The following is an 18598-nucleotide window of genomic DNA, read 5'->3' as shown; positions in this document are numbered from 1 at the left end:
CTGAGATCATGCCACTGCACTCCAGCCTGGGTGACAGAGTGTGACTCTGTCTCCAAAAAAACAAAAAAGAAAGAAAGAAAAGAAAAAGCATTTTACAAAGTTCAACATTCATTCTTGATTTGGGAAAAAAATGAAAATTAAAAAAATAATTCAGCAAACCAGAAATAAAAGGGGACTTCCTTAACCTAATCAAGAGCATCTATGAAAACCGTATAGCTTATCTCATACTTAATGGTGAAAGACTAAAAGCTTGCCCTCTCAGATCAGCAACAGAAAAGGATGTTTGCTCTCGCCACCTCTATTCAACATTGTAGGCTGGTCACAGTGGCTCATGCCTGTAAGGCATCCCTGCATTTTGGGAGGCTGTGGCAGATCACTTGAGGTCAGGAGTTCGAGACCAGCTGGGCCAACATGGTGAAACCCCATCTCTATTAAAAAATATAAGAATTGGCCAGGCCTGGTGGCAGGTACCTATAATCCCAGCTACTCAGGAGGCTGAGACATGAGAATCGCTTGTACCCAGGGGAGGGGCAGAGGTTGCAGTGAGCCAAAATCACGCCACTGCTCTCCAGCCTGGGCAACAGAGCAAGACTTTGTCTCAAAAAATAATAATAATAATGTATGATTTCATTTATATAGAAGTGTACAAAATGCAAATTAATATATAGTGACAGAAAGCAGAACAGTGGTTGCCTAAGATAATGGTAAAGCAGAAATAGGAGGGAAAGATTACAAAGGGGCAAGAGAAAACTTTTATAAATGATAAATATGTTCACTATCTTAATTGTGATGATTTCTCGGATATATACAAGTTAAATATACCTCAATAAATTTTTTAAATGTACTGTAAATATGTTTCAAATATAAACCACATAAGCTAATTCAGACTATTATCCTACCTCTATTAATAAAACTTTCTCCTTTTTTTCAGCATTTACAACACTACCAGTAAAGCACGTCTTGAATAAGAATAATGCCCTTCAAAACTTCCCTTAGTTTTCTACATTACAACCATGAGTGCTTTTAGACTTAAAAAAAAAAGTTGTAGTGAGTCCCTCCACCAAGCCAATCTTCCTACAAACCTATTTATCAGTGATGGAGTAATCTGGGTTATGGATAGAGTAAGGCTGCTGTAAGTGAGACCCTATTTATAAAAAGACAAAATTAGCCTTTTTGCAGCACCTGCTAAGAACCATTCATCTGAGTCACAAAATGAACTTGAGTGAAACCATTATTATGGTTATCTCATTAGTTCTATTAAACTTCCCAAAAATAAATTTTGTGCTGTGATAGTATAAGCACAGAAACTAAGGCACCTTATAATGAAGTACATGGAAATAGGAGAAGATCGCTCAGCAGTTCATGGCTAACTGGACAGTTTCTTGGGCATAGTATGCTTCACTTCACCCAATATATGATAAAAAATACTGTTTTGCTACTCAGGAGGCAGGAGAATTGCTTGAAGCCAGGAGGTGGAGGTTGCAGTGAGCAGAGATCACACCACTGCACTCCAGCCTGGGGCCTGGAGAAAGAGCAAGACTCTGTCTCAAAAAAAAAAAAAAAAAAAAAAAATACTGTTTTGGTACACTAACCTATATTCCCATTGGTTTACATAGATTCATTTCTGATTAATCTTCAACTGACAACTTGAATACCTTGAGGTTAATGACAAAACTTTAGGGCTGCTAGGAGTTAGAGGAACCTGAAAAGACTACCTTAAAAAGAACACTATTGTGAACAATCACTCCCAAATTCTCCTACATATGAAATTTTCTTAAAGCACAGAATCTTGTGGGTAGAAAGTTTTTCAAAGAAAATAACGAAGGTAAAGGTGACAGGTATGGGAAGTAGCCAAAAGAATAATTATTTGTTGTGGAAAGGCAAAAGCTGCTATTTCTACTTCCAAGTCTGGCAATTTTTAGTAAAGTAAAAGTTTATTATTTTCCTGCAGATAGGCAATAAACTCTCAGGTCACTAAAGCTCTCTCTCTGAGATAGAGTACTAATCAAACCTACAACACAATATACTGGCCACTGTATTGCTCATTGAAAGTGACAGTAAATTCTTTCTAAGTAGATGAGAAAGAACATTTCAGAATTTTCCCAGATTTGAAGGAGAAGACAGTCCTTAAATTATTTCATGAAAAAATCAAGACAAGTCATGAACAATTTCTCACTCCAGGCCATATGGAGGCCTTCACCTTCAAGAAAATCACAAAGGATCACTTTTTCTCACAAACTCTAGCTTAGGTACTCAGTGTAATGCTTCAAAGCTGTGCTATCTAATACAGGAACCAAGAGGCACATGTAGCTATTTAAATGAACTAAAATTAAATAAAATGGAAAATGTAAGTCACACTAGCCACATCTGAAGTACTCAATAACCACATGTAACTACCATGTTGGAGAGCACAGATAGAGAACATTTCTATCATTACAAAAAGTTGTATTGGGCACTGCTACAGCTCTTTCACAACTTTGTAGTTCTTCAGATATTTTCATAAGTGGTGTTGTAACACAGTTTTACGAATCCACGCTTTTTAAAGGTTAGTTATTGAGGCCACCCACCAATGAAATGAAATTTGCTTCAAATGCTATCAACCTAGAATGGAGCATAGAATTTACTCCCATAAAATTTCCTTTACCCTGGGTATATTTAACTACTCTGCAAAGGGCGATTAATAATCTATGGCACTCAAAGTTGTTCTGCCCGCTTTGGAACATTTGAAAACTGACAGAGAAGAATATCATGACAGTTTTACCAAACCAGCAACTCAGAAACTAAGAAAAAGCAGTGAAACAATTAAACGCCATGAATATACTGACAGAGTATATTCATGATAACGTTGACAAATGAACTTGAGGGAGAGAAATGCCAACAGAAACTAAGTGCAAAGTTTTTTTGTTTTTTGTTTTTTGTTTTTTTTTTTCAAAATAAACTACCACTTTATTAATGGATATAAATGTTGGCAAATTGCATGAATAATTCAGATTTTCACTTAAGTGGAATCTTCACTAAAGTCATAATTATTGACTTCGTAGCACATGTTTCTAGTTGACTGTTTAAAAAAAAACAAAAAACTATTCTAATCCCAGTTTACAGTCAATAGTGAAGACAAATATTATCTGTCACTCATCCACCCATTTAAAGTACCTTCAGCCAAAATAAACACTTACCCCAATGTTATAAAAACAAAAAACAAACGAACAAAAAAAATTAATAGGCCTGAAAGCCTTACAAAGGGAAGAGAGGGAATAAAGTATATAGCACCTGGTCCAACTAGCAATCTGTTAAATACAATCTCATTCAACTAAAATAATAGCTATTGTGTGTGACTCCAAGAGATATTCTTGGGTGTTTCAAATCATACCTGTAAGTCCTAACTCTTTATAGATTCTCAAAATGAACATTCTCACACTTCCATATACTTACAAAAGTCCAAAATAAGCTGAGCAGCCACATCTGCTATTCTAATACCACACTTGAAGTGTATGTGGTATCTGAGGGTGTATTTTCATTAACAGAGGATTCGTCCATTATTTCTGAAGCCTCACAGAGGCAAGTATAGACTTTGAGTGGCCAACAAAATAGAAAGACTGGGTTGGTGAATTAATGCTCTTCGAGTGGGGCTTTCGTGCTAAGCCCAGCTTTATGTGGGCCTTCTGTGTGGAGCTGCAAGAACAGCTGCTGCCTCAGTCACTTTAAAAAAGCAAAATGGGTAATGTGCTGAGTGAGGTATAACAGCTGGGTCCTACAAGGCCTAATAAATTGCAAACAGGTTAAAATAAATAGGAGCGAGGCTGTTTAACCCAAAGGAAGGGAGAGGAAAACTCAGCATATACAACTAACTTTCATATTCTATATTTTCTTTCCCTCCTATACAACCAAAAATCATCTTAGAAAGCAAGTATTATTATTTTCTTTTAATTTTTTTGAGACAGAGTCTTGCTCTATCACCCGGGCTGGAGTGCAGTGGCAAGATCACAGCTCACTGCAGCCTCCAACTTCTGGGCTCAAAAAATCCTCCCACTTCAACCTCTCAAGTAGCTGAAACTACAGGCACACATCACCATACTCGGCTCATTTCTTTTTTAAATTTTATACAGATGGGGTTTTGCTCAGGCTGGTCTTGAATTCCTAGGCTCAAGCAATCCTCCTGCCTTGACCTCCGGAAGTGCTGGGATTACAGGTGAACCACTGCGCTCAGCTAGAAAATAACTAATAAAGACAAGATATATCAATGAGAAGAATTTGATACAGATGCAAAATGAAGCCCTTGTTTCTGCTACTAAGACAGAGAAAAATATGCAAATATAAAAGCAAGCATTGCTGTTTCAGGAAAAAAATCTTAAGTAAACCTTGGAATTAAGTGTGAGACTGCTGACTGGAATGAAGAGTGGATTCAGTCACTGCAGAAGAACTTGGCAACATAAGGAAATGTGCTGGAAAACTTCAGGCATCAACAACAAATTTAGAATGTCTTCCTAATACTACTCAGAAGACAGTCAAATCAACAAGTACAAGCAAAAATTTAATCTCAACTAGTGAGACACTGGCCAACTCATGACTCATTCCCCTGCCAAGATACACAGAACAGTATCTCTTCAATTTAAAAATGTGTTCAGTATATACAATAAGAGAGTTCAGCAAGTAAGGGCTGGGGCACGAGATGGCTTAGGAAAAAAGGTCTTGGATTATGGGTGAAAATTAACAAGAACTACAAAAGCACTTTGTTCAATGTAAAGCACTTTACAGAAAATGGAGACTAATAATTATGATCAAATAAGAACTAAAAATTATTCCTAATGCTGAAAGCCATCACTCAAATGTCCAGGAACAAATACACTTATATCAACATCACAAACTACATCATTAATCCAAATTTTCAATGTGGATCATCACAGAAAAACTGAGGAAAAATAAATGATAGTCCTAAACCAACACATACTAAGTGTTTTTTATAATCACTGGGAGATTTCATTCCAATCCTATTCCAAGTTTTCTTTATTTCTTGTCCTGAAATTTGAGTCAAGGATTCCAAAGTGTTTAGTGTTAGGACACTAGGTAATTCTTGCCACAGAACCAAATTCTGTCAATACTTAGTCCCTAGAATGGATTCCTCTGGCCTCTCAGTACACCAGAAGAAACAGGCTAGAACCTTGACATGCAAAATCTTTTGCGGCTTTTAATTTTTACTTAATTTCAAACTTTTGAAAACTACAAGCATAATTCAAGGATCTGCCATATACCATTTACCCAGACTTACCAACTGTTCATATTTTCCCATTATGAAAAATCTGATACATTTTTGATACCTGACCTATATGTTTCTCTTCTGGGTATGACTTTAAATCCCAACAAGCCTTCTGAATTCTCTGATTTTAATGACACTAAATTATTATTTATTATTATTATACTTATTTTGTTGGGGGTGGGAGCTCTATCACCCAAGCTGGAGTGCAATGGCACCATCTCAGCTCACTACAACCTCTGCCTCCTGAGTTGAAGTGATTCTTGTGTCTCAGCCTCCTGAATTTTTGGGTTTTTTTTGTATTTTTGTAGAGATGGAGTTTTCACCATGTTGGCCTGGATGGTCTCAAACTCCTGGGGTCACTAGCTCCTGGCCTGATACTAAATTATTTTAATAACCACAGGGGATTTGATTGTTTCCTAAAAATAAATATTGAGCAATAATCTAAGAAAGGTTCCCATCAAAGAAGCAGTTTCCCTCAGATTTTAAGGGAGTAAATACCTACCAAATTACTGAAGTCCGGTACAGTGAAATAGAAAAAAAAAAATTGAAGCAAATTTCAGTAACCACTGGACCAATTACACACACACACACACACACACACACACACACACACACACGTTTTAGTTCTGAGTTAATCACCGTTCTGACCACTACTGTATATAGATGTTCCCTGATTTTGAATGGTTTGAGTTGCATACTTTTTCAACTTTACCATGGTACAAAAGCAATACACATTCAGTACAAACCATACTTTGAGTACTCATCCAGCCATTCTGTTTTTCACATTAGTACAGTATTTAATAAATTATGAGAGGTTTAGCACTTTATTATAAGATAGGCTTTGTGTTAGATGATTTTTGCCCAACTACAGTATGTTTAAGGTATGTTATAGCCTAAGCTATGATGTTTGTTAGCTTAAGTGTTATTAAGTGCTTTTTTGACTTTGGTATTTTCAACTTACAATGGGTTTACTAAGATGTAACCTAATTGTAAATCAAGAAGCATCTGTATTTGATTCCCTAATACATCTTTCTCTTGCTTAAAAATACTCCAAATAGCATAAACAGTCATGTGCCACATAACATTTCTGTAAATGATGAACCACATATATGACAGTGATCCCATAAAATTACAATGCTGTACTTTTACTATACCTTTTCTATGTTTAGATACACAAACACTTATCACTGTGTTTCAAATGCCTATAGTATTAGTCACATGCTGCACAAGTTTGTAGCCTAGGAGCAATAGCCTATACCAGATAGCCTAGGTGTATAGTAGGCTACACCAACCAGGTTTGTGGAAGTTCACTCAAGGAAGTTCACTCAGAACGTATCCTCATTGTTAAGTGACACGTGACTGCAGTTTGTTTAACTGCACTGAATTATATCTTTAAGAATTTTAGGCCAGGCACCATGGCTCACACCTGTAATCCCAACACTTTGGGAGTCCAAGACAGGCAGATCATGAGGTCAGGCGATCAAGACCATCCTGGCCAACATGGTGAAACCCTGTCTCTACTTTAAAAAAAAAAAAAAATTGCTGGGCGTGGTGGTGCATGCCTGTAATCCCAGCTGCTCAGGAGGCTGAGGCAGGAGAAATGCTTGAACCTGGGAGGTGGAGACTGCACAGTGAGCCTAGATTGTGCCACTGCACTCCAGCTTGGTGAGAGGGTGAGACTCTGTCTCAAAAAATAATAATAATAATAATAATAATTTAAGGGGTAGGAATTCATAATGTTGCCAGATTGCTGGACACACTCTTAGGTGTTTCAAACACATAGGGTCAACTTGGCATGGTGGCTTGCACCATGCCAGGAGTTTAGAACCAGCCCAAGCAACATAGAGAGACCCCATCTTAAAAAAAAAAAAAAAAAGAAAGAAAGAAAGAAAAGAAAAGAAAAGGCTTAAATTTTCTTTTTTTTTTTTTTGAGACGGAGTTTCACTCTTGTTACCCAGGCTGGAGTGCAATGGTGCGATCTCGGCTCACCGCAACCTCCGCCTCCCAGGTTCAGGCAATTCTCCTGCCTCAGCCTCCCGAGTAGCTGGGATTACGGCCACGTGCCACCATGCCCAGCTAATTTTTTATATTTTTAGTAGAGACGGGGTTTCACCATGTTGACCAGAATGGTCTCGATCTCTTGACCTCGTGATCCACCCGCCGTGGCCTCCCAAAGTGCTGGGATTACAGGCTTGAGCCACCGTGCCCGGCCCAGGCTTAAATTTTCTTAATGCAGGGTTTGAATAAATTTTATCAACTTGGTCTGAGAAAACATGTGGTCTTGGGAATGAGTGTGCCAGTCTTGCTTACTCCCTGTTCCATTTCTCACTGTGAAAAGATTTAAAGCCTCTCTCATAGTAACTGCTAGCCATCCTTACTGCTTATTTTCCCAATGGAGCAGCACACACCAAATATTACCAACACCACAACTACATATTAACAACCCAGCTTCAGACTTCCTACCGATCCTCTGTCAGGTGGTCTGCTTTTTTTCACCCTTCTAAGGAGGAGTCTCTGCATCTAGTATTCCCTAACCCAACTCTCTATCTTGTTTGGCTTACTGAATGCATAATATCATATCAATGGTTAGGCCTCATCCAATTAGTACTTTTAATAAAAATTCTTTTTTTCCCATCCATTCCTAGCCCTCTCGCCTACTCAGGAACATATCTCATTCTACATCCTCTAAAGAACAGTAAAACTTGTTTTTCTTCTAAATCTCTAATGAGACTTCTAGAGACAGAGCATTAAGTCCCGATTTCTTGTCAAAAGAACAATTCTAGTCTGTGATCACTTGCAGAATACTAATTATTGACCCAGGATGATCCCAGGAAATGTTATTTTTCAGTTCTAATCTTCAATTCCTCCCATTTAGATATCCTAGTTGGTGCTCTCCTACCAGCAGGGCAATCATTTTTGAGAACTTTTAACATTACAACTTATGTGTGGCAGCAAAAACACCGAACAAAAGAACTGTGTTAGTACAATCAAATCATTAAGAAAATTTACTTAAGAGCCCATGTGGAGAGAGAAGGGTGTCTACATCAAAAGACAAGAAGTGTCTGGAACATGGAGTCAGCACCCAAAAAGGAAAAAGAGGACACCCATGAAGGGGAGAAAATAGTGTCAAAGACAGGAGGTTGATAACATACAAGAAGACCAATCATTTAAGTGTATCAAGGATAATGGAAACCAAGTTTCTTGTTGTAAGAGAATACTAAAAAAGAAAGTGAGAAAACTAGAATGAATCCTGAGGTACTGGGCTGGAACTGAAGTTATCAGTACTAATTCACAATTTTCAGTATATTTAAATATAGAAATAAACATTAAAAAAAAATAGGTAAATGTAAATGTATCCACTGAAAGGATGTGGAAGTAGCAACACCTCAATGGTAATGAGCACACTGATTACCCAGATCTTGGCTTCTAAATACTTCTTTCCATTAAAAAGAACCAAGGCTCCTTAGAGATATGACTGATGAGCTAGGGCTGGGATAGGGAAAGTACAAGGTGAGCTTAGAATATCTTTCTTGTGCCAGAAAGAAAGACACTACTCAAAATAGACACAGAAAGCATAAAGACACTCTTATAGGCCAAATCTAGGACAATTTGGGCATCAAAACAGGTAACAGAAGATCAAAATCCACTGAATAAAACAGAAAACTGTGAGTCTAAGTAGATACAAATCTAATGAGTAAACAGTGTCACAAAGGTGGATATTTACATAGTTTTAAAATACATTCCCACAAAACATTAATTACAAAAATAAGAAGAGTAACTTTACAGTACTGAAGCCCAGCAGGTATCACCCCAATAAAGTGGTAAGAGAGGTTATCATTAGCAATGAGTCAAACTGAAAATGTGTGCCCTGTAACAACAGAGTACAATGAGAGCAACATAATATATATGATATTACTGCAAAGGTACACTGCTTGCATCACATGAGGAAATAACTGATAAAATAAAATCAAGGAAAATACAACAAAATAACTGGTTTGTCATCTTCAAAAGTGCCAAGTTCATGAACATCAGGAAAAGTCTAGGGAACTGTTCCAGAAGGAAATAAACAGACACTGTGGGGACATGTGCTATGAAAAACAATATTAAATCTGGGGATTAGATGATAACAATCTATCAATGCTAATTTCCTGATTTTGGACATTTTATTTTAGTTACCAAAAAAAATGTTCTTGTAGAAAATAAACACTAAAGTATTTGGGAGTAATGGGGCATCAAGTTGGCAACTTCTTCTCAAATGGTTCCAGCAAAGTTATTTGCAATTTTTTTTTTTTAAGGTAAATCCAGAAAATCCACTTACGAGAAAATCCAACTATGAGTCTGGCAAACCTAGGTTCAAAAGTAGGTTCAGTCACTTATGAACTGAATGCCTTGGACAAGCTGCTTAATCTGTCTAAATCTCATTTGCTCAGTAGAATAATGAGGATCAATCTATGGGGAGAATTAAGTGAGAGACATACAACATCTTAACACAATGTCTGGCACTTTATATGTGCTTTTTAATTGAAATTTGTAATTTCTCTGAAGATAAAATCTGATACTATAATGCTCAGTCTCCCCTAAAATACTTGGAAGAAATACCTAACCCTGGTCACATGCTAGCATTTGTAAAGACTTTTAGTCATCAGTCACAGTTACTGTTTCTAGAACCTGCTGTTTGCAATTCTGTATCACGGTCTGTCACTGTCTTTGCATTGAAGGAAAATGCAAATGCCAACCTCTTCTATGGTTTCTCCTTTGTCTACAACCATGCAATCTGGTTGCATGAAGGATCATTACAAGTTATTCTTCTGGGCCAGGAATTGTAGCTCATACCTGCAATCCCAGGACTTAGGGAAGGCAGGAGGATCCCCTGAGCCCAGGCTGGTCTCAACCAGCCTGGGTAACATGGCAAAACCCCATCTCTACAAAAAATATAAACATTAACTGGGTATGGTAGCACATACCTATAGTCCCAGCTACTCAGGAGGCTGAGGTGGGAAGGATACCTGAACCCAGGGAAGCCAAGGCTGAAGCGAGCCATGATTTGTGCCACTGCACTCCAGCCTGTGTAAGAGATCCTGTCTCAAATTTTTTTTAAAAGTTATTATTCTGATCACACTGCCAGTGATGGCTTCACTTCAGTCCATAAGACAGCAGTATTCAGTATCCTATTCTCAACTACTTAGCACAGTTGATTTGTCTAAGACAAATATCTGGCCTTTAGGGAGCACAGTTTCCTTATGAAGTAAAGAACAAGTAGGGAAGAACAGCACAACTCAGGAAAAAAAAAAAATGACAACCCTCACCTAGGAAGCAGCAGAATAACAACCATATAAGGAAGGAATTCCAGAGGTGTCAGATGTCCCTTGTACATTGCCCCCAGGTCAAGAAATGTATATATGAATTTCTGGCTACTTAAAACCTTACAGAAATAGTGGGGTATTTTTCCCCAACTACATGTGAGTGCATATATATTCTGATATCCATGAGATTGCCTATATACACCAGGACAGTGCTACTCACAGTCCACAGACCAGTGCCAGTCTGCAAATTGTTGCTGTTTTAAGTAAGTAGGCCAGTAACTGGTCAATAAGTAGTTACTGGTCTAAACAAAATAAGTAGAGAAATTAAGGATAAGAATTTAGAAAATTTTATAACCTGGCAGAATAAGTTTGCTAAATTATAATAATTAATTCAGGACTTATACTTTATATCTTTACAGTTGGTACTTTTAAAAATCTAGTTATTTTTATTGTATTTTACAAAAATATTGGATTGTCATAGTTTGAGAGAAAAAAAGAACTGGTCTTTTACCACAGATAGTTTAAAAAACAATAGACTAATTTTCATATCCTACATTTATATACAATAAGCTAACATTCACTGGGCATTTACTACATACCCAGTACCATCTGCTGTACACAGTATCTCATTAAATCCTCATGGAAATCTAAGCCCTATTACTACACTCATTTCCCAGAAGAGAAAACTAAGGCTCAGAGAGGATGTACAATTTGCCTAAGTTCCACAGTAAATAATATGAACTTAAGTCCTTAATCACTAAGCCACAGAGTCTTGAAAATCACACAAAGTAATAAAAGAAAATTGTAAAGTTACTGAGAAATGATGGGAGAAGGAATTCCTCAATATATGATAGACCCGTTGGTGTTCTTTGAATGTAAGTATTTTGGTTTTGCTCCACAGTATATAAGAGAGTACTCTATTTAACCTGGCTCAAGTAAAGATACAGCAGATACAAGAATACATACATCTCATAGGGATCTAATGGCAGGGACTGGATCAAGGTCAGAAACCAAAGACGGCTGGCTGTCTCTAAGGGGCTGTACACTCGCACTATGAGTGGTTCTGCTTTGTTCTCTTTGCCCAGGTCTTCTTCTTCAACCTGCACACAACCAAAGACGGCCCAGCCCAAGCACACCTGCAAATCACCAGTTTAATCTCTTTCTCTTTCCCCTCCCTCCCTCCCTCCCTCCTCTTCTCTCTCTCTCTCTCAGAAGTTCACATTTTCCCCAAGAGCCATACACATCAGAGGCTATGGATTGGCTACCTTATGAATCAAGCACCCCTTCTGGCCTTACAGCATGATAGGGTAGTCATGTGGTGCAGAACCTGGGTATATCCACCTGTAACAGCTAGGCATCAGAGCAGGACATCAAAGTCCATATTTCTTTTACTATATTATATTACCTGCTCTTTGAAAAGGCACCAACAGTCCAGAAGTCCTGAGAAAGATTTGGACTCAAGGATTTGTTTTATTTTGCAGGAGTTAGAAGAAACGAGGATGGGGTGAAGGGGAAGAATGAAACAGAAGGAAAAACAGAATTACAACAGAACAAAATATGGCAAGGCCCAAGCCAAAAACAGTTGACAATTCTTCCAGAAAAGTAGGATTTGTAAAATAACAGACTCATAATTTAGATCTTGGGAATAGTACAGAAAAACACTCAGCTATTTATCTATAATACCTTATGTACCTTGCATTATTGACTTATTCTGTTGCAGTATGATACAGTACTATATCCAATAGAGAGATCTTAGAAGGGGCTTGTCACCTAGATCAATAGAATAATGTCTTTAAATTCTAGATTCAGAGGAAAAACAGCAGAGTCAAAGAAAAAAGGGGGAAAAAAAGGAGGCTTCCACCTACAGAAGCAGATTGGAAACCACCAAAAAGAGAATGTGAACTTCTGAGAGAGAGAGAGAGAGAAGAGGAGAGAGAGAGGGAGAGAGGGAGGGAGGGAGGGGAAAGAGAAAGAGATTAAACTGGTAATTTGCAGGTGTGCTTGGGCTGGTGTTGGTGAAGCAGGATGAAAGATGAAGAACTAGAAACTAATTTTATTTATTTGGTTTTTTTTTTTCTTAGTCTGGCTAAAGGTTTACCTATTCTGTTTAACTTTTAAACAGCCAACTGTTTGTTTCATTGATCTTTTGTATTGGTTTTCGTCTCAAATTCATGTATTTCTGCTCGGATCTTTTTCTTCTACTAATTTTGGGTTTGATTTGCTCTTGTTTTCTTTCCTTTTTCTTTGAAAGCTATGCAGAGTGCATCTATGTGGATGCTCTTGCTTTTTTAGTTAAGATGCATCATTGTTTATCTGAAGTTTTCCTTTCTTCGTATAGGCACTAAATAGATATAAAACTTCCCTCCTACAGCTTTTCCTATAACCCACAGGTTTGGATATGTTGTGTTTTCATTATCATTCATTTCAAGAAATTTTTCCCTTTCTTGACCTTGGGAGTTTGATTATTAAATGCCTTGAAGTAGTCTTCTTTGGTAATCTACTTGGTGTTCTATAGGCTACATGTACTTGGATATTAACAGCTTTCTCTGGGTTTGAAAAGTTTTCTATTATCCCTTTGAATAAACTTTATATGCCTATCTCTTTCTCTACCTCCTCTGTAAGCCCAGTAACTCTTAGATTTGCCTTTTTATAGCTATTCTCTAGATCCTGTAGGCATATCTGTTATTTTATCTTTGGTCTCCTGACTGTATACTTTAAAACAGCCTGTCTTCAAGCTAATTCTTTCTTCTGTTTGATCAATTCTGCCTTTAAAAGACTCCAAAGCATTCTTCAGTATGCCAATTTCATTTTTTAACTTCAGAATTTCTGCCTGATTCTTGTTATTTCAATCTCCTAAATTTATCTAACAGAATTCTGAATTCCTTCTGTGTTATCTTGAATTTCGTTGAGTTTCCTCAAAACAGATGTTTTGAATTCTCTATCTGAAAGGTTACATATGTGTTTCTTCAGGATTTGTCCTGGATGCCTTATTTAGTTCATTTGGAAAGGCTGTGTTTTCCTGAATCATCCTGATACTTGTAGATGTCCATCTGTATCTGGGCATTGAAGTTAGATATTTATTGTAGTCTTTGCAGTCTGGGCTTGTTTGTACCCATCCTTCTTGGGAAGGCTTTCCAGGTATTCTAAAGGACTTGGGTGTTGTGATCTAAGATGCATGATTTAAGGGGGACATCAAGCCCAAGAGCACTACGTTTCTTGCAGACTCTTAAGAGGTACCACCTCGAAAATCTTGGACAAAATCCAAGAGTTCACTGGATTAATAGGAAAAGACTCTCTCTTCCCTTAAATTTCTCCTAGACAGATGGAGTATCTCTCTCTCTCTCTGCTCTGAGCCACCTGGAGATGGGGGTGGAGTTTCACAAGTACTCCTGTGGCCACCACCCCTAGGGCTTTGCTGGGTCAAACCTGAAGCCAGCGTAGGACTGGCTTTTACCCAAGGCCTACTATAACCACACCCTGGCTGCCACCTCTGTTTGCTCAAAGTCCTGGGGCTCTACAATCAGGAGGCAGCAAAGCCAGCCAGACCCACATACTTCTCTTCAGGGCAGCAAGTTCCCCCAGGCTCCTGGTGGAGCCAGAGGTGCTATCCCAGAGCCAGGGCCTAGAGTCAAAAACCTCAGAAGTGCACCTGGTATTCTACTGTACTGTGGCTGAGCTGGCACCCAAACCACAAGATGCAGTCTTTCCTATTCTTCCCTCTCCCTTCCAAAGGCAGAGGAGCCTCACCTCGTGTCCACTGACACCTCAGGCCAAAGGGAGTACTGCCCAACTACCATCTAGCAGTAACTCACTCTTTGGAGGAGTGGGCTCCCCTCTGGTGGCCCATGGCAGGATCCGAAATGCCGTCCAAGAACCAAGTCATGGAATCAGATGTCCTAAGAGCACCAATTATTTATTTATTTATTTTTAAAACAGGGTCTCGCTCTATCACACAGGCTGAGTATAGTACTGTGATCACAGAACACTGCAGCTTTGATATCCCAGGCTCAAGCAATCCTCTTACCTCAGCCTCCTGAGTAGCTCAGACTACAGGAACGTGCCACCACACCCGCTGATTTTTATTTTAATTTTTTGTAGAGTTGGGGGGGGGGGTCTCCATTACGTTGCCCAGGTTGGTCTCAAATGCCTGGGTTCAAGTGATCCTCTTGACTTGGCTTCCCAAAGTGCTGCTGTTACTAGTGTGAGCCCCTAAAACCAGCCAATTTTTTTTCCCCAAAGTGTAGGGAAGGCAGTGGGGAAGAATTCTCAGAGCAGATGATTGTCATTTAACTTTGAGATGAGTAACAACTTTCTACAAGATGTTTCTGTAACTCTAGAGTGAACAAACAAGTCAATACCGCAACTTTTTCTAAATTTCCCCTTTATTTCCCTTTATTCATAAAGGAAAGGCATGCACATAGGAAGGCAGCTACAGGGTTCTAAGGTAGTTGTTTGAACATCAGCAGAATGTGTACACACTAAGAAAATGTAATTTATGGAGAGTGACCAGTTCTGCAAAGGAATTAAGTTGCCGTGCTCAGACAAACATCACTGACGGTACTCCCCCACTGCCTTCTGTCCAGAGTGGAAGCTGTATATATATGAATGTGTGCTAGCAACAGAGACCTGAAATGTTTGTCACACTAAATATCTGGCATTCAAGGATCTGACATTTGGGGTTTCAAGGTTCACTGCATGTAACAAATGCTTCTGCTAAGTATGAATCTGAATTGCCAGTGTTGCAGGACACCTTTTAGGCATGAGTTACTTGGCTGCTCCATGTGCCTAAAGTTCAGTGTGGTTTTACTATTTTTATTTAACACAGGATCTCAATTAATTCTCAAAAAAATTGTAAGAAGTAGGGTTATTATTATCCCCATTTTATAGCTAAGAAAGATATATGCTACACTGGTGTCTTGAAGATTTCAGAACACATTTCATCGGTAGAACTGAAATGCAGAACACATTCTACCCTCCCCAATTACAATTTAAGGATTTTCAGAGTAGGAACTATATATTTACTTCTCCCTAAAGTGCTTAATATAAGGCAATAAACATAGTAGATATTCAAGAAAATATTTTGAATAAACGCAATTTATTTCCATATAGAATGCCTTCTCAAGTTACATGGGCCTAGGTTAGGTTTTAAGTGTTCTCAAGAAGAAAACAGTTGAAATTGTAAGCCTGAGAACTAGCCTCTATTTAGTCTCAATTTAATTCTGGATCTAGAAGATGAAAGTTACCCCAATTTGGAGAGAGATCCAAGATGGCCGATTACTAGCAGCTCAGGATTGTAGCTCCCAGTCAAAGCGCAGAGAACAAGAGGATGCCACACTTTCAGGTGAATTTTTGTTGCTCACGGACCAGGAGATTCCCAGCAGAGGAGCCCCACAGGTCGCCAGCATGGCTCTTGTGGCTGGCACGGCAGTTTTGCCAGCGCCTCAGTTCTCAGTGCAGAGTAAATGGGACTGGGTCCCCTTTTGGTCGACGTTTGGAGCTCCGGGAAGGCAGAGTCACCCATTCAGCTGATTGAAAAAGGGACTCAAGAGGGAAGCCAGACTGGAGATTCCCAGGCAGAAAAGCACCACGAATCTTAATGCTGCTGTTTTAGCCTATGCAGTGGGTTGCTCAGATTCCGGCGCTGGGAATCAACAAGTTGGATGTCCACTCAGAGACCTAATTTGAAAGTTGGTAATTACAAAGACAATAGATGGATAAATTTACAATGATGGGAAGAAACTGCCGTAAAAAGGCTGAGAATACCCAAAATCAGAATGCCTCTCCCTCTACAGGGGATCACAGTTCCTCATCAACAGGGGAACAAGGCATGATGGAGAACGAGTGCGTTCCATTAACAGAATTAGGCTTCAGAAAGTGGATAATAAGAAACTTCTGTGAGTTAAAAGAACATGGTCTGGCCCAATGTAAAGAAACTTGAAAAAAGGTCTGACGAAATCCTAATGAAAATAGACAATTTAGAGAGGAATATAAGTGAATTAATGGAACTGAAGAATACAATATGAGAACGCTGCAAAGTATGCACAGGTTTTAACAGTCAAATTGATCAAGCAGAAGAAACGATATCAGAGGTCAAAGACCAACTTAGTGAAATGAAACCAGAAGACAAAACTAGAGAAGAAAGAGTAAAAAGGAAGGAGCAAAGTCTCCAAGAAATATGGGACTATGCCAAAAGACCTAATTTACATTAGATAGGTGTGCCTGAATGTCATGAGGAGAATGAATCCAAGCTGGAAAATATTCTTCAGGATATTATTCAGGAACTTTCCTAACCTAGTAACGTGGGACAATACTCAACTCCAGGTAATATAGAGAACACCACAAAGATATTCCTCAAGTACAGCAACCCCAAGACACATAATCAGTAGATTCACCAGGGTTGAAATAAAGAAGAAAATTCTAAGGGCAGCTAGAGAGAAAAGTCAAGTTACCCGTAAAGGGAAGCCTATCAGACTCACAGCAGATCTCTCAGCAGAAACCCTACAGACTAGAAGAGAGTGGGGGGGTCAATATTCAATATCCTCAAAGAAAACAAGTTTCAACCCAAAATCTCATATCCAGCCAAATTAAGCTTCATAAATGAAGGAAAAATAAAATTTTTCACAAACAAGCAAGCACTCAGAGATTTCATCACCACCAGGCCTGCTTTACAAGAGCTTCTGAAAGAAGCATTACACACAGAAAGGAACAACCAGTATCAGTCATCCCAAAAACTTAGCAAAAGGTAAAGAGTATCTCCATAATGAAGAATCTACATCAACTAATGGGTAAAATAGCCAGTGAGCATTAAACGACAATATTAAACTCACAAACATCAATATTAATCCTAAATTTAAATGGATTAAATGCCCCAATCAAAGACACAGGCAGGCAAACTGAATAAAAAGTCAAAACCCACTGGTTTACTGTATCCAGATCCATCTCATAAGCAAGGACACATGAAGACTCAAAACAAAGGATTGGAGGAAGACTCACCAATCAAATGGAGAGCAAAAAAAAAAAAAACAAAAACAGGAGTTGTAACTTTCGTCTCTGACAAAATAGACTTTAATAGTAACAAAGACTAAAAGAAACAAAGAAGGACATTACATAATGGTAAAAGGATCAATGCAACAACAGAAGTCAATGATCATAAATATATATGCACCCAATATAGGAGCACCCAGATACATAAGACAAGTTCTTAATGACTTATAAAGAGACTTGGACTCCAGCATAGTAATAGCAGGAGATTTTAACACCACATTGTTAATATTCGACAGATCAATGAGATAGAAAGTTAACAGGGACATCTATGATTATAACTCAGACCTGGAACAAGTAAACTCAGTGAATATTTATAAAATTCTTCACCCCAGGTCCACAGAACATACACTTTTCTCAGTATCACATTACACCTATTTTTAAAGTGACCACATAATTGGAAATAAATCACTCTTCAGCATTTGTATAGCATTTCACGGACTTAAATGAAATACTGGTTGGCTGTTTGTTTTTTTCTTCCCTTGTTCCTTCCTGTCTCTGCTGTTAAGCACAATTATTGGCATAAAAGAGGTTTTTAATACCTATTTTTAGATTGCATTCCAGCCTAGGTAATAGAGCAAGATTCCTGTTCTTTCTCCCTCTTTCTCTTTCTTTCAAAAAAAAAAAAAAGATAACTGACTATAGGCTGGGGGTGATGACTCACAACTGTAATCCTAGCACTTTATGAGGCCAAGGAAGGAGGACAACTTGAGCCCAGGAGTTGAAGACCAGCCTGGGCAACATCCTGAAACCCTGCCTCTACAAAAAAAATTTAAAAATCAGCCAGGTGTGGTGCAACGTGCCTGAGTCCCAGTCATTCAGGAGGCTAAGGTGGGATGACTGCTTCAGCCCAGGAGGTCAAGGCTGCAGTGAGCCATGATCACACCACTGCACTCCAGCCTCGGCAAGAGAGAGAGACCCTGTCTCAAAAAAGGAAAAAAAATAATAATAATTACGTAAAAGTAAAATATATGACAACAGCAGCATAAAGATTTGGAAA

At 38.5% G+C, this 18598-nt stretch overlaps 1 protein-coding gene and 1 pseudogene across 8 annotated transcripts in view; both read right to left on the bottom strand.

Moving 5' to 3' along the window:
• ZFAND3 (zinc finger AN1-type containing 3) overlaps window positions 1–18598 on the bottom strand; it is a 335328-nt gene that overhangs the window by 178972 nt on the left and 137758 nt on the right. The window lies entirely within an intron of this gene.
• The window catches only part of LOC108591170 (small nuclear ribonucleoprotein G pseudogene), a 37560-nt pseudogene continuing 23045 nt past the window's right edge, over window positions 4084–18598 (bottom strand). Inside the window, exon 1 of the transcript XR_013534205.1 lies at window positions 4084–18598. This exon is cut by the window's right edge and continues 23045 nt beyond it. The product of XR_013534205.1 is annotated as a small nuclear ribonucleoprotein G pseudogene (transcript).

Source organism: Callithrix jacchus, chromosome 4, assembly GCF_049354715.1.
Source record: "Callithrix jacchus isolate 240 chromosome 4, calJac240_pri, whole genome shotgun sequence".
Taxonomy (NCBI): Eukaryota; Metazoa; Chordata; class Mammalia; order Primates; family Cebidae; genus Callithrix; species Callithrix jacchus.
Note: the sequence above shows the minus strand (reverse complement) of the source record. Positions and strands in the feature narration are given on the sequence as shown.